Below are 15468 nucleotides of genomic sequence, written 5' to 3' on the forward strand. Positions count from 1 at the left end.
AGACGATGATGGAGTACTCATTATAAAGGAACAGGTCAGACACTCCTTTGGCTACAGATTAAATTCCAATATGGAATGATACAACTGAGCAGTCTCAGAAATTCAGGGGGAAGGCTTTCCAAAACACAAAGATAAAGAGCGAGAAGGTCTTATGGGATGGAAAGTTTTTAGACAGAACTTGCAGCAGCTATTTCCTGATTTACATAGGTATAATAAAATACAATATGTAATCAAAAAGAATAATTGTGCAGAATAATGAGTGGCCAAAGAATGGGGTAAAGACATTTATTAAGACAAAAGCTCAAACACAAAAAAATAGTAAGTTCCATTCTTCTTTTGCCTCCTTCCTAGTTTAGATGAAGGGTCTTTGACTTGAAACTTTACCTCAATTTGTTTTCTCACTGATGTGGTCTGATTTGTTGAGTGTCTCTAGCATTTTCTGGTTTTATTTTAGATGTACAGCATCTGCATTTTTCTTAAGGGACTCACACAATTCTCCCTGGCTTTGAGCATGGTGCAAAACAGCCCTCATACATGCTACCATGTTTTTTTTTAAAAAAATGCAGCTTCCCTTTCATGATAGGCCATTCAGGCCAATATTAGCAGTAAATACAACAAATTATTTTTTTTTAAATCCAAGGGACTGTTTAAAAAATTTACTTATAAAGAGTCAGATTTGTCAACATGGAATTTTTAAGGAAAGGTCAAGTTAATTTGAGTTGTGTAATGGCTCCAAAATGCATTGAATATCCATTTTCAGTGTTTCAGAGGCAAGATTTATTTGCAAGACAACATATTGTTTACATATTGAGACTGCCCACTCACTGTGAAAAGTGAATGTTTCCAATCATTTCTGAATTTATGTTGCTTGAAAGATCAACCCACCCCATGACAATGCTTTACAAAAATTTACAAAATTTACAAAAACACACACAAAGAAAGTATGTACTTTCAGAGTCGTCAGAGCCAACTCTATTTCCTGAGGAGTCTGAGGTCCTTTAATATCTGCCGGACGATGCTGAGGATGTTCTATGAGTCTGTGGTGGCCAATGCTATCATGTTTGCTGTTGTGTGCTGGGGCAGCAGGCTGAGAGTAACAGACACCAACAGAATCAACGAATTCATTCGTAAGGCCAGTGATGTTGTTGGGGTGGAACTGGACTCTCTGACGGTGGTGTCTGAAAAGAGGATGCTGTCCAAGTTGCATGCCATCTTGGACAATGACTCCCATCCAATCCATAATGTGCTGGTTAGGCAAAGGAGTACCTAACCAGAGACTCATTCCACCGAGATGTAACACTGAGCGTCACAGGAAGTCATTCCTGCCTGTGGCCATCAAAATTTACAACTCCTCCCTTGGAGTGTCAGACACCCTGAGCCAATAGGCTGGTCCTAGACTTATTTCCACTTGGCATGATTAACTTATTATTTAATTATTTATAGTTTTATATCGCTATATTTCTACACTATTCTTGGTTGGTGCGGCTGTAATGAAACCCAATTTCCCTCGGGATCAACAAAGTATGTCTGTCTGTCAAAGCAAAAGACTTTATGCTTAAAGACACGGCATTTAACAACAAGATAATATACGTAAATGTGGCTTGCACTATTGATACAATCTGCATGAACGTTGACAAAGCATTTGATGAGGTCCTACATGGCAGCAGAATGGTAAGAAAAATAGTGTTACTAAATATGATACATTGCTACCTCACATAACACCACCTTATCAGAGTACTGATTCATTCTATGCTTAGCCGTGAACACATACAGGTAAACTTCCACACACCTGCCCAGTCCCCATTCTCACCATATGCTTAGATGGTGAGAATAGAGACAACAGGAGCTTGAAGCTAATACAACAAGCACTGCCGGTCCTCAACAATAGCCCAGTAGCACTGTCAATAACACAATAATACAGTGGTGAATCTGTGGAATTCTTTGCCACAGTTAGCTGTGGAGGACAAGCCTTTATGTACGCATACTGTTTGAAGACAGAGATTGATAGATTCTTCATTAGCCAAGGCATGAATGGATACGGGGAGAAGGAGGAGATTGGGGTTGAGAGTAAAATTGGATTAGCCATGATGAAATGGCAGAACAGCCTCAATGGGCCAAATGGCCCAAGTCTGCCCCTTTTATCTTATGGTCTTGTATCTCACTACATAATGCTATATTGACCCTTTCGGCATTGATTCTATTCATGGTCACATTCCTAGAAATAGGCACCAACACTGAACACGAAGCAAAGTACAAGTGTGCCTGTAATTCACTACAATGCACCTCCCCCCGCTTTATCAAAAATTTTCATCAATATTAAGAATATCTATTTAATACTTGGCATTTTACTTTTTGTGAGCAGAGCTGTTCTTTGGTACATAATTCTAGATTTAAAATATTCAATTGACCCAAATACCCAACATACCAGCTGAAAATGTGACTAGAACTGGTAGAATTGTCTGACATTACTTTCAGCAATCGGTTAATTGCTGAAAAACTTGTTATGCCTGGATGAAGTAGTAAAAGCTTGGTTAATTATGTTAGTGCTACAAAAAGCACTTTATACTGAATGAAGAGAAAATCAAACATTTTGAGTCATAAAAAAATACCAAAATAGAAGGGGATTATCATCCATTCTGTTGATGCTGGCTAACAACAATCCAGCTTAAATTTTCCATTGTACCACTAGCTGACAGCCCTGTAGATTACAGTTCTTCAATTCCACACACAAGCACTTTTTTAAAAAAACCATGAATGCTGTCAACTCACCCGACAAAAAACCCTAACATAATGCAAGTGATGATCTTGCCTTCATTTACCCTCTTTTCATTTTAACAATTGATGCATTTCCATGCAAGTCTTTTTGAAATATGCTAAAGAAGGCAGGATCTTCCCATTTTACTTTATCTGGGGCCATCACACTTTACACACACAGTGCCCACTTTATTAAGAGCTCCTGAACCTAATGAGGTGGCCACTGAGTGCAAGCAGCAAGTCTTACGCTGCTGTAGCCTATTCACTTCAAGGTTCGACACGTGGTGTGTTCAGAGATGCTCTTCTGCAGATTACTGTTGTAACGTGTGGTTATTTGAGTTCCTGTTGCCTTCCTGTCAGCTTGAACCACCCTGGCCATTCTCCTCTGACCTCTCTCATTAACAAGGTATTTTCACCCACGGAACTCATTGGAAGTTCTCTGTTTTTCTCATCATTCTCTTTAATCTCTAGAGACTGCTGTGCATGAGAAATCCCAGCAGAGCAGCAGTTTCTGAGATACTCAAACCACCCTGTCTGGTGAAAGTCCTTAGATCATGTTTCTTCCCCACTCTGATGTTTGGTCTGAACAACAACTGAACCTTTTGACCATGTATACACACTTTTATGCATGGAGTTGCTGCCACATGAGTAGCTGATTAGATATTTGTATTAACTAGCTGGTGTACAGGTGAACCTAATAAAGTGGAATGTGAATGTAAATTAGTTAAGCCCCCACCCCAGCTGCCTTTATCCAAAGGTAACACAAATCAATCCAATCTTTCCTCATAATTAGAAATTTTCAGTTTTAGCAGTATCTTCTTTTCCAATCATTTTGCACCACTCCAAAAATTAGAACAGCACTTCCTGACACTCTGAACATCTCCACCTCACCCAAACCCCTCAACCACCTACCCCAATCATCACTTGAACAAAGCACAGTCCATAATTTGAAGTTAATACAATACAGATTCAATTATTGCTTATGTCCCATACTCTAGAGCAGGGGTGGGCAAACTTTTTGACTTGTGGGCCACAAAGGGTTCTAAAATTTAACAGGGGGGCCAGACCAGGAGCAGATGGACGGAGTGTTTTGGTAATACCCCTCATAAGAGAAAATAAAATATCATGGGATATGTAGAAAACATGTGCTTTAATTTCAATTGAAAATGAACAAATGCATTGCAACAAAATATCTGTCTTTGAAGTCCCATGGTATTTAGCTATTTATTGAAATGACTTTTAAAACACTGAAAATTAAATGAATAAAATACAGCTTTTTTTAATAGTAACAGTTATTATTTTAAAGCACTGAAAATTCTGTTATCCTTCAAAATATTATCATCATCACTCTCCTCCTGACTGTCTTTATTTCAAAAACAGTAGGCGATGCAGGTCTACTTGTCCTGCTCCTTCTTATTCAATTGTCCCCTGTGCCAAAACTCAACAACGACCAGCACAAAGACAGACCACTGACAGCGCGCCAGTATGCAGAGCGCGTTATTTGATGTGGAGCGCATTTTTTTTATTTTGAGAACGTACGTGCACCTGAGCACTACTCATGTCCATCACTTAACAGAAATGACATGTAACATGTAAGGCTTATTGAAAAAAATATTTTCAAATGCATTTTTACATAACACAACGAAGAAACTTATTTTTAATTTCAGTGGGAACAGTGTTGTTGGTCTCCCTTTTTAGCCAGTGCATCAAAGTCTGGATTTAGTTTTGTTGTGGCGATTCTCAGGATGGATCTGAGGTGTTGGTCAGTTAACTTGGATCTGTGGCTGGCTTTGTTGATGTTCATGACGCTGAACGCCTGTTCACACAAATAGGTCGAGCCGAACAAAGAGTAAAGCGCAAATGTGGAGTAATACGCTGCACCTCAACAAAGGTCAATGTGTAGCGGTGTGCTACATGCAGCGCTAAAATTACGACACGGAGTCGGTAACTACAGTCGAAGAAAAGAAACTTCATACGAAATCCCTAGCCTCACTTTTAAGCCTCCCTCAACCTGCCCCCCGTGGCGCAGAGGCTCCAAAGCTCTGTGCTCGCAAATCCCCGCAGGCTATCTCCCTTAGCCGGAACGCTGGCTAATTGTGAGTTGGTTCGGATGTGCCAGGAAATGGTTCGCCACAAATGTATATAGAGTGCGTCATCTATTGGGAAAACACCAGAATTGCGGGGAAAAAACGTTAACAAGGTTTGTTAATATAATTTCGTCAAGTTCTGCGGGCCGGATTAAAAAGCTTAACGGGCCGCATATGGCCCGCGGGCCGTAGTTTGCCCATGCCTGCTCTAGAGTAATAGTAAAAGAGCAATCTTTGAAACATTTAATGCTTCTCATCACATTACTCCTGAAAACAGTGAAACACTGCAGAGCAAACATTAATTTTCATAGCAAAATATTCCATGGTGCTCCAAAGGGCAAACAGCCAATAATTTTTGACTCTGTGCCAAATGTTGTTATCTGCCCTACATTTCTCCTTAAGCTTGACTAAAGAAATAGGTTTAAATAAACATCTGGAAGGAGGAAAGAGAGGCAAAGGGCTTCACTGAAGGAATTCCAGAGCTAAAATGCAGCTGAAAATACAGTCATCAATGGACAAATTAATAAATTCAGGGAGAATTGGAGGATAGTAAATAATGATCAAGTAAAGGCTTAAGGGGATTGGATAGTTTTGGGAAGACAAGACTATAGAAGGATTGGAGTTCAAGGATGAAACAAGCCATTGAGTAGCTAGGCACTAATGCGGAAAGCAATGCTTGGAAAGAATGGATAAGTGGAACTAACAGCAAGTTATGAAATGGAGAGTGGAGAGATCTCAAATTTATAGAGGGTAGAATGAGAGAAACTACATGGAAGTGTGCTAGATCTGTCAAATATGGAGATAACAATGAGGACTCCAGTTGCAGGTGAGCTGAGGCAGAGGCAGGTCACTGTCAAGGGAGTAAAAATAGTCATTTCCAATAAAGCTAGCTCAATCTTGTCATGCTAAAGAAACGGTTTGCTCTTATAATACCTAGTCAAGATTTATCTATTTTTGTACATGTGTACACAAACAAGTAAACTAGGTCAAAATTCACACACAAAACAATGAAATCACAACTAACCATTGAATGCAGTGCTCCAGATGAGCATATTCCAAATAATTTAATTGCAAACCTTGTGGCACATTTATTATTTACATAGTTATTAGTATGAAAAAATTATCCAACTAGCTCAGGGAAATTATAACAAATTATGCATCAAATTGCAAATCTACAGAACTTGCTTGTTGACTGTGTGCAACAAAGATCATCTCCAATTGTCTCCCAACTATTTTTAAGAATTTACTGAATTAAGATCAAATCATATCCAGTAGTGACAGCAAAGGGCATCTGCCTCTGAAATGCATTCAGGCCATTTATGGGAACAATCTCTTAACTTTTCATTATAGTACAATATCTTAATTTCTTTTGCAACTATTTTATCAAGTACTAATCTGCTTTTCCTTTGAAAGTTAGTTAAATCTACATCCTCTTAGCAAGCAATGCATTCTGGATGATGCACATTTGCTGTGTAAAAACACCTTTCACCACATCTACTTTCTTCTTCTGTCAATTATCTTGTTATCTACTTCTCGAATCTTCTAAAGAATGTTCCTTTATAGCTACTGTCTAGATTGCTCATTACTTTGTACACCTTTATCACATCTACAAAACCTTCTTTAATATGAGGTATCCCAAGTTTCTCCAGCCTTTCCATGTAAAGCAAGTCCTCTGTTCCCCATTCTAGTAAATCCTTCCTGCACATTCTCTCAAAAGTCATAACTTCCTTGCTTGTCTCTATTTAGGAAGCTCAAACTGAATATTTTTATATGCAATTTTAACCTGACCTGCAATGTAGAATAATTTGTGTTCAAGCAAATCAGACCTCTGTTTCTGCACGCCTTTAGAATTGTGCTCTTTTTACTGGTGTGACATTCTTCATTCATTGCACTCTTCTGTATTAAACTTCACTTGCTCGTTTCTTATTCCATGGAGCCATGAACTATTTGAAGTCCATTATTTTTTTTAAAATTAAACTCAAAATGGTAAAATGTTTAAATGGAGGCTTGTATTTCCCTGCTACCTTTGAAGATTGCAGAGAATTCTCACTTTTTACAGATCCTGACATACAGTTTTGAAGTCAATGTTGTAAAAAGGAAATAGTACAATATGTGCAAAGCAAGCTCCCACAAACTTCTGTACTGAAATAACCCAATTATCTGTTCGAGAAGTGCTGACTGAGAGATACCTACTGTACAGAATGTCATAATAAATCTACTTGTACTCAAAATATTGTCATGGTATCTTGTGTTCATCAGAGCAGAGAGGCAACAACATTAATACTTCACTCAACAAAATCTCACTTCCATTGTCTTACATGTCCTCCATTTGTACATTGGCCTAAATTTTTTGTGCTGTGGTCCCTGGAGTGTGTCTTTGACATATTGACTGAATGCGAATGAGGGGGGGTGAGTGAATCTTTTTGTGGAAGGGTATTTCATGGGATACCCAATTAATATCTCTACACCATTCAACTCAAATCCTTTTTTCTTTTAACAAGTTAAATTGAGAGCTGATAACAGACTGCTGAGAGAAACATTGGCCTCAGTGAAGAAAAGGATTGCGACATTCAAAGGCAAAAAGCATTATAGAAACAAGCAGTGGGCAACAGACTTCTCAACCAAACCTGCCCATGCAAACTAAGATATCTATCCATCCAGTTCCACTTGCCTACATTTGGCCTCCATCACTCTAGCTTTTCCATGTAAGCATCCAGAAGACTTTTCAATATTGTAATGTCTCTATTGCTTCCACTGTCAGCTTCTCCCACATACTCACCACCCTTTGTGTGAAGATACTTCTCCTCTGGTTCCTTTTAAAATTTATCCTCTTAACTGAAATCTATATCCCTTAGTTCTAGACTCCCCTACGCTGGGGAGAAAAGGCCGACAATTCATCTCACCTCTGCCCCTCATGATTTTACATACTTTAGGTGGTTGCCTTTCAGGCTGTGACACTCACTCCAAGGAAAGATGTCTCAGCCCACTTCAACTCATTCAGAATGCCACTGTTAGACTTTTAACCTAAACCAGTTTAAGGGACCATATGACTCCCATCCTAACTACTCTGCATGGACTTCCTGTATCTTTTAGAACTGATTTTGAAGCTCTGAATGGTCTGGGAGCAGAGTACATCACAGAATCGTTTTCATTTTATAATCTTGCTCAAGCTCTCGGGTTTTCTTCCGCTGGTCTCGTAAATTTAAACATTCTCCCTTGAAAGATAATTGGCAAGTCAGCTTTTTTGAACTATGCTCCTTAACTGTGGAATTTAATATATAATACTATAAAGGGATGCAGACCCAGTTGAACTTTTAAACAACAACTCAAAACATATTTATCTAACGTTGCTTTTAACTAGCATCTCTTTAGCATTTATTTTAATGTTTATTTTTAACTTTAATTTTATGTCCATGTTTGTACTTTTATCCCATTGTATGGTACTTTGATCTCCATCATCTGTAAGAAAGGTGCTCTATAAATAAAATTACTGTTGTTGTTATTATTATTATTATTATTATTATTATTATTAACCAAACTTACAATTCAAGCCATCCTGCCCCAGGAACATCAGTATAAATCTTTTATGCATCCATCCCAACACCAACCTCTGAGCACTCTGTCTACTGGGAAATGTCAGGATAAGCAACCAAACAAATCAACAAAAATTATATTCGCTAAACTGCATCTGAGAGACAAAAATAAAAACTCAAAATCTCAGCTTCAATGATCTTTTGAATGGATTTCCTTTTCCTGCCCAAAATCAATGAAAAGTCACTCTCCTATGGATTTCAACTAACAATCAATAAATGTCTAATGGTATATGACGTTTCCTCCAACAATAATGAAATACATAATATGAAAGTTGTGAAGAGTAGAACATGTTTTAACTCTTCCTGTCCTGCCGTAGCATCAATGACTTGTATATCATGGAAATAGGCCATTTTGAGGAAATCATCCACACTAATAATCATCCTTCATATTCATATCATCATCCAGCATAGTCCTGTATCCCCAAGTGATTCAAATATCCATCTAGACACTTCTTAAATATTATCACTGACCCTGTTCCAACTACTCACTCTGACCACAATGCAAGGTCAAGAGTCCATCTTATTGTATTAGACATCCATTCAATAGTCTTATAATAGCCGGATAGAAATAATTTTTGAGCCTGGTTTATAAACTCTTGTATAGTTTGTTTTCTATAATAATTTTCTCCCGCTCTTCCTTAATGCAACTACACCCCCATCTCTGTTTTGAGGCATTGTAAATGTTTGCTTATCTTGGCTTGTATAATTGCTTCTTTCTGAAGTCACATTTTCCTTCCTAGAGTCACACCACACAGTCCAACTCATCCATGCAAGTTACCTACTTTAGTTTCCATTTGCCCATACTCATGTTAACTTACTTATCAATGTACCTGCTCAAACATTTTTAAATTGTACAAATGTACCCATCTGTTACTTTCTTTGGTTGTTCATTCTATATATAAACACACTGAGGAATAATTGCCTTTCAGGTCTCCTTAAACCTTTCTCCTCTCATCTTAAACCTGTGCCACTGGTTTTAGACTCCCCCTGCTCAGAGAACAAGATTATGATCATACATCTTAACTACCCCCTTTGTAATTTTATATACCTCTATAAAGGTCACCCTTCAGTCTCCTATTTTCCAGGAGAATTACCTCCAGTCTATCTAGTCCCTCATAATAAACATAGAAACATAGAAAATAGGTACAGGAGTAGGCTATTTGACCCTTCTAGCCTGCATCGCCATTCAGTATGATCGTGGCTGATCATACAACTCAGAACCCTGTACCTGCTTTCTCTCCATACCCCCTGATCCCTTTAGCCACAAGGGCCATATCTAACTTCCTCTTAAATATAGCCAATGAACTGGCCTCAACTGTTTCCTGTGGCAGAGAATTCCACAGATTCACTACTCTCTGTGTGAAGAAGTTTTTCCTCATCTCGGTCCTAAAAGGCTTCCCCTTTATCCTTAAACTGTGACCCCTCGTTCTGGACTTCCCCAATATCGGAAACAATCTTCCTGCATCTGGCCTGTCCAATCCCTTTAGAATTTTATACGTTTCAATAAGATCCCCCCTCAATCTTCTAAATTCCAGTGAGTATAAGCCTAGTTGATCCAATCTTTCTTCATATGAGTCCTGCCATCCCAGGAATCAATCTGGTGAACCTTCTCTGTACTCCCTCTATGGCAAGAATATCTTTCCTCAGATTAGGGGACCAAAACTGCACACAATATTCTAGGTGTGGTCTCACCAAGGCCTTGTACAACTGCAGTAGAACCTCCCTGCTCCTGTACTCAAATAATTTTGCTATGAATGCCAAAATACCATTTGCCTTTTTCACCGCCTGCTGTACCTGCATGCTCACTTTCAATGACCGGTGTACAATGACAACCAGGTCTCATTGCATCTCCCCTTTTCCTAATCGACCACCGTTCAGATAATAAACTGTTTCCCTGTTCTTGCAACCAAAGTGGATAACCTCACATTTATCCACATTAAATTGCATCTGCCATGAATTTGCCCACTCACCTAACCTATCCAAGTCACCCTGTGTCCTCTTAGTATCCTCCTCACAGCTAACACCGCCGCCCAGCTTCGTGTCATCTGCAAATTTGGAGATGCTGCATTTAATTCCCTCGTCTAAATCATTAATATATATTGTAAACAACTGGGGTCCCAGCACTGAGCCTTGCGGTACCCCACTAGTCACTGCCTGCCATTCTGAAAAGGTCCCATTTACTCTCACTCTTTGCTTCCTGTCTTCCAACCAATTCTCTATCCACATCAATACTATACCCCCAATACCATGTGCTTTAAGTTTGCTCACTAATCTCCTGTGCGGGACCTTGTCAAAAGCCTTTTGAAAATCTAAATATACCACATCCACTGGCTCTCCCCTATCCACTCTACCAGTTACATCTTCAAAAAATTCTATAAGATTCGTCAGACATGATTTTCCTTTCACAAATCCATGCTGACTTTGTCCCATTATTTCACCTCTTTCCAAATGTGCTGTTATCACATCTTTGATAACTGACTCTAGCATTTTCCCCACCACCGATGTCACACTAACCGGTCTATAATTCCCTGGTTTCTCTCTCCCTCCTTTTTTAAAAAGTGGGGTTACATTAGCCACCCTCCAATCCTCAGGAACTAATCCAGAATCTAAGGAGTTTTGAAAAATTATCACTAATGCATCCACTATTTCTTGGGCTACTTCCTTAAGTACTCTGGGATGCAGACCATCTGGCCCTGGGGATTTATCTGCCTTTAATCCCTTCAATTTACCTAACACCACTTCCCTACTAACATGTATTTCCCTCAGTTCCTCCATCTCACTAGACCCTCGGTCCCTTACTATTTCCAGAAGATTATTTATGTCCACCTTGGTGAAGACAGAACCAAAGTAGTTATTCAATTGGTTTGCCATGTCTTTGTTGCCTGTGATCAATTCACCTGTCTCTGACTCTATAGGACCTACATTTGTCTTGACCAATCTTTTTCTTTTCACGTATCTATAAAAGCTTTTACAGTCAGTTTTTATGTTCCCTGCCAGCTTTCTCTCAATCTTTTTTCCCTTTCCTAATTAAGCCCTTTGCCCTCCTCTGCTGGTTTCTGAATTTCTCCCAGTCCTCAGGTGTGCCGCTTTTTTTTCGCTAATTTATAGGTTTCTCCTTTGGACTTGATACTATCCCTAATTTCCCTTGTCAGCCACGGGTGCACTACCTTCTCTGGTTTATTATTTTGCCAAACTGGGATGAACAATTGTTGTAGGTCATCCATGCGATCTTTAAATGCTTGCCATTGCATATCCACCGTCAACCCTTTAAGTATCATTTGCCAGTCTATCTTAGCTAATTCACGTCCCATACCTTCAAAGTTTCCCTACTTTAAGTTCAGAACCTTTGTTTCTGAATTAACTATGTCACTCTCCATCTTAATGAAGAATTCCACCATATTATGGTCACTCTTACCCAAGGGACCTCCCACGACAAGATTGCTAACTAACCCTTCCTCATTGCTCAATACCCAATCTAGAATGGCCTGCTCTCTAGTTGGTTCCTCGACATGTTGGTTCAGAAAACCATCCCGCATACATTCCAAGAAATCCTCTTCCTCAGCACCCTCACCAATTTGGTTCACCCAATTTATATGCAGATTGAAGCCACTTATTATAACTACTGTTCCTTTATTGCACGCATTTCTAATTTCCTGTTTAATGCCATCCCCAACCTCACTACTACTGTTAGGTGGCCTGTACGCAACTCCCACCAGTATTTTCTGCCCTTTAGTGTTATGCAGCTCTACCCATATCGATTCCACATCCTCCAGGCTAATGTCCTTCTTTTCTATTGCGTTAATCTCCTCTCTAACCAGCAATGCTACCCCACCTCCTTTTCTTTCCTGTCTATCCCTCCTGAATATTGAATAACCCTGGATGTTGAGCTCCCATCCTTGGTCACCCTGGAACCATGTCTCTCTGATCCCAACTATATCATCTTCATTAATAACTATCTGCACATTCAATTCATCCACCTTGTTATGAATGCTCCTCGCATTGACACACAAAGCTTTCAGGCTTGTTTTTACAACACTCTTAGCCCTTATACAATTATGTTGAAAAGTGGCTCTTTTTGCTTTTTGCCCTGGATTTGCCTGCCTGCCACTTTTACTTTTCACCTTACTACTTTTTGCTTCTACTCTCATTTTACACTCCTCTGTCTCTCTGCATTTGTTCCCATCCCCCTGCCACATTAGTTTAAAGCCTCCTGAACAGCAGTAGCAAACGCTCCCCCTAGGACATTGGTTCCAGTCCAGCCCCGGTGCAGACCGTCCTGTTTATACTGGTCCCAACTCCCTCAGAACTGGTTCCAATGCCCCAGAAATTTGAATCCCTCCCCCCTTGCACCATTTTTCAAGCCACGTATTCATCTGAAATATCCTCCTATTTCTACTCTGACTAGCACGTGGCACTGGTAGTAATCCAGAGATTATTACCTTTGTGGTCCTACTTTCTAGTTTATCTCCTAACTCCCTAAATTCACCTTGTGGGACTTCATCCCATTTTTTACGTATATCATTGGTACCTATGTGCACCATGACCACTGGCTGTTCACCCTCCCATTCCAGAATGTCCTGCAGCCGCTCAGAGACATCCTTGACCCTTGCACCAGGGAGGCAACATACCATCCTGGAGTCTTGTTTGCGGCCACAGAAACGCCTATCTATTCCCCTTACAATCGAATCCCCTATCACTATAGCTCTCCCACTCTTTTTCCTTCCCTCCTGTGCTGCAGAGCCACCCATGCTGCAATGAACTCAGCTGCTGCCGCCTTCCCCTGATGAGACATCTCCCCCAACAGTATCCAAAACAGTGTATCTGTTTAGGAGGGAGATGACCCCAGGGGACTCCTGCACTACCTGCTTACTGCTACGCTGTCTAGTGGCCACCCCTTCCCTTTCTGCCTGTGCAGCCTTTACCTGCCGTGTGGTCAACTCACTAAACGTGCTATTCGCGACTTTCTCAGCATCGCGGATGCTCCAGTATGAATCCAATCACAGCTCCGGATGCTCAATGCGGACTGCCAGAAGCTGCAGTTGGACACACTTCCTACACACATAGTTGTCAGGGACACTGGAAGTATCCCTGATTTCCCACATGCTGCAGGATGAACAAACCATCCAGAACATAAAGCAAGCCATCCAGTCCCAGCATCCTTATGAATCTTTTCTGCTACTTCTCCAGCATAATCCCATACTTGCTATAATATGGTGCAGTCTCATCAACATTTTGTATGGCCTGATTCTTGTACTCAATGCCCTGACCAATGAAGGCAAGTATACCATACAGCTTATTCACCTCTGTTTAAAAGTGTCGCCACTTTCAAAGTACTTGCACTCCTCGATTTCTCTGTTCTGCAATATCTTAAGCCCTGGTTATATTTTGTCCTGATTTATTCCCAAAAAATGCATCACTTTAAGCTTGTTGAAAATTGATTCCATTTGCTATTCCATTGCCCATGCCCTTGGCTCATCTAAATTGTGTTGCAATGTTTGACAAATTCTTCACTATCCACTATACCACAAATTTTGGTATCACCCACAAACTTACAGACAATGCCATCCATATTCTTATCCAAATTGTAATTTGACAAACAAAAAGGGACCCAACACTGATCATTGCTATGAACCACTGGTCACAGGTCTCCAAATGGAAAACATCCCTCCACTACCACCCACTAATTCCTACCATGTTGTTTCCAATTGGCTAGCTTGCCCTGGATCCCATATGACAGGACTTCTTAAAGGTTTCACTAAAGTCTATGTGGAAGACAACACTCTGCTTAACCTCACCAAATCTCTTGTTCACCACTTCAAACAATCTTATCAGATTCATGAGGCATGATTTCCCACACACAAAGCCATGCTGACTGTCCCCAACCACTCCTTGCCTTTCAAGATGCAAAGAAATCTTGTCTCTCAGAATTCCCTCCAGTAACTTTCCCACCACTCCACTAGGTCCTTCAGCCTGTAGTTCTCTAACTTGCTCTTGCAGCCCTTCTTAAATATAGGTACATTAACTAGCCTCCAGTCTTCCAGTACCTCACCATGGCTAATGAAAATACAAGTCTTTGCCACCCCATCAATTTCTTCCCTTACCTCCCACAATGTCCTAGCATAGACACACTTAGTCAGATGCCAGGGATTTATACACCTTTATGGACTTCAAGACCAGTAAACCTTTTTATACATCTCACTTCAATATTTTTAACCACCGTTCTCTTCCCTGAATTTGCTACCTTCCATGATCACTTCTTCAACATGAAGGCATGAATCTTGAAACTCTACTCTCAAGCGCAACTCTCTCATTTCATGCACATCTGTTCTCACCCCATCCTCCCACCACCCCACTTGAGATAGGGTTTGCCTTGTCCTCACCTACCACCTCACCAGCTTCGTGTCCAACATTTCTCTGTAACTTTACTTTGTCACCAAACAATTGATACTAGCGCATACAATCATCACAGCGATATTTGATTCTGCACTTCGTGCTCCCTGAAGTACAAATTGAAGTAAATATAATAAAAATTTAAATTATAAATCATAATTAGAAAATAGAAAAGGGAAAGTAAGGTAGTGCAAGTCAGGTCTGGATATTTGGAAGGTACGGCCCAGATCCGGGTCAGGATCCATTCAGCAGTCTTATCACAGTTGGAAAGAAGCTGTTCCCAAATCTGACCGTATGAACCTTCAAGCTCCTGAACCTTCTCCTGGAGGGAAGAGCGACAAAAAGTGTGTTGGCTGGGTGGGTTGTGTCCTTGATTATCCTGGCAGCACTGCTCCGACAGCGTGCGGTGTAAAGTGAGTCCAAGAATGGAAGATTAGTTTGTGTGATATGCTGGGCTATGTTCACGATTTTCTGCAGCTTCTTCTGGTCTTGGACAGAACAACTTCCAAATCAAGTTGTGATGCACCCTAGAAGAATGCTTTCTATGGTACATCTATAAAAATTAGTGAGGGTTTTTAGGGGACAGGCCAAATTTCTTCAGCTTTCTCAGGAAGTAAAGGCACTGGTGGGCCTTCTTGGCAGTG

The 15468-nt window shown here is 40.2% G+C and overlaps 1 protein-coding gene across 2 annotated transcripts in view; it reads right to left on the reverse strand.

Annotated features, from left to right (window-relative positions):
- The window catches only part of esyt2b (extended synaptotagmin-like protein 2b), a 212527-nt gene that overhangs the window by 115816 nt on the left and 81243 nt on the right, over positions 1-15468 (reverse strand). The gene's annotated exons all lie outside the window — the stretch shown is intronic.

Source organism: Hypanus sabinus, chromosome 6, assembly GCF_030144855.1.
Source record: "Hypanus sabinus isolate sHypSab1 chromosome 6, sHypSab1.hap1, whole genome shotgun sequence".
NCBI classification, from domain to species: Eukaryota; Metazoa; Chordata; class Chondrichthyes; order Myliobatiformes; family Dasyatidae; genus Hypanus; species Hypanus sabinus.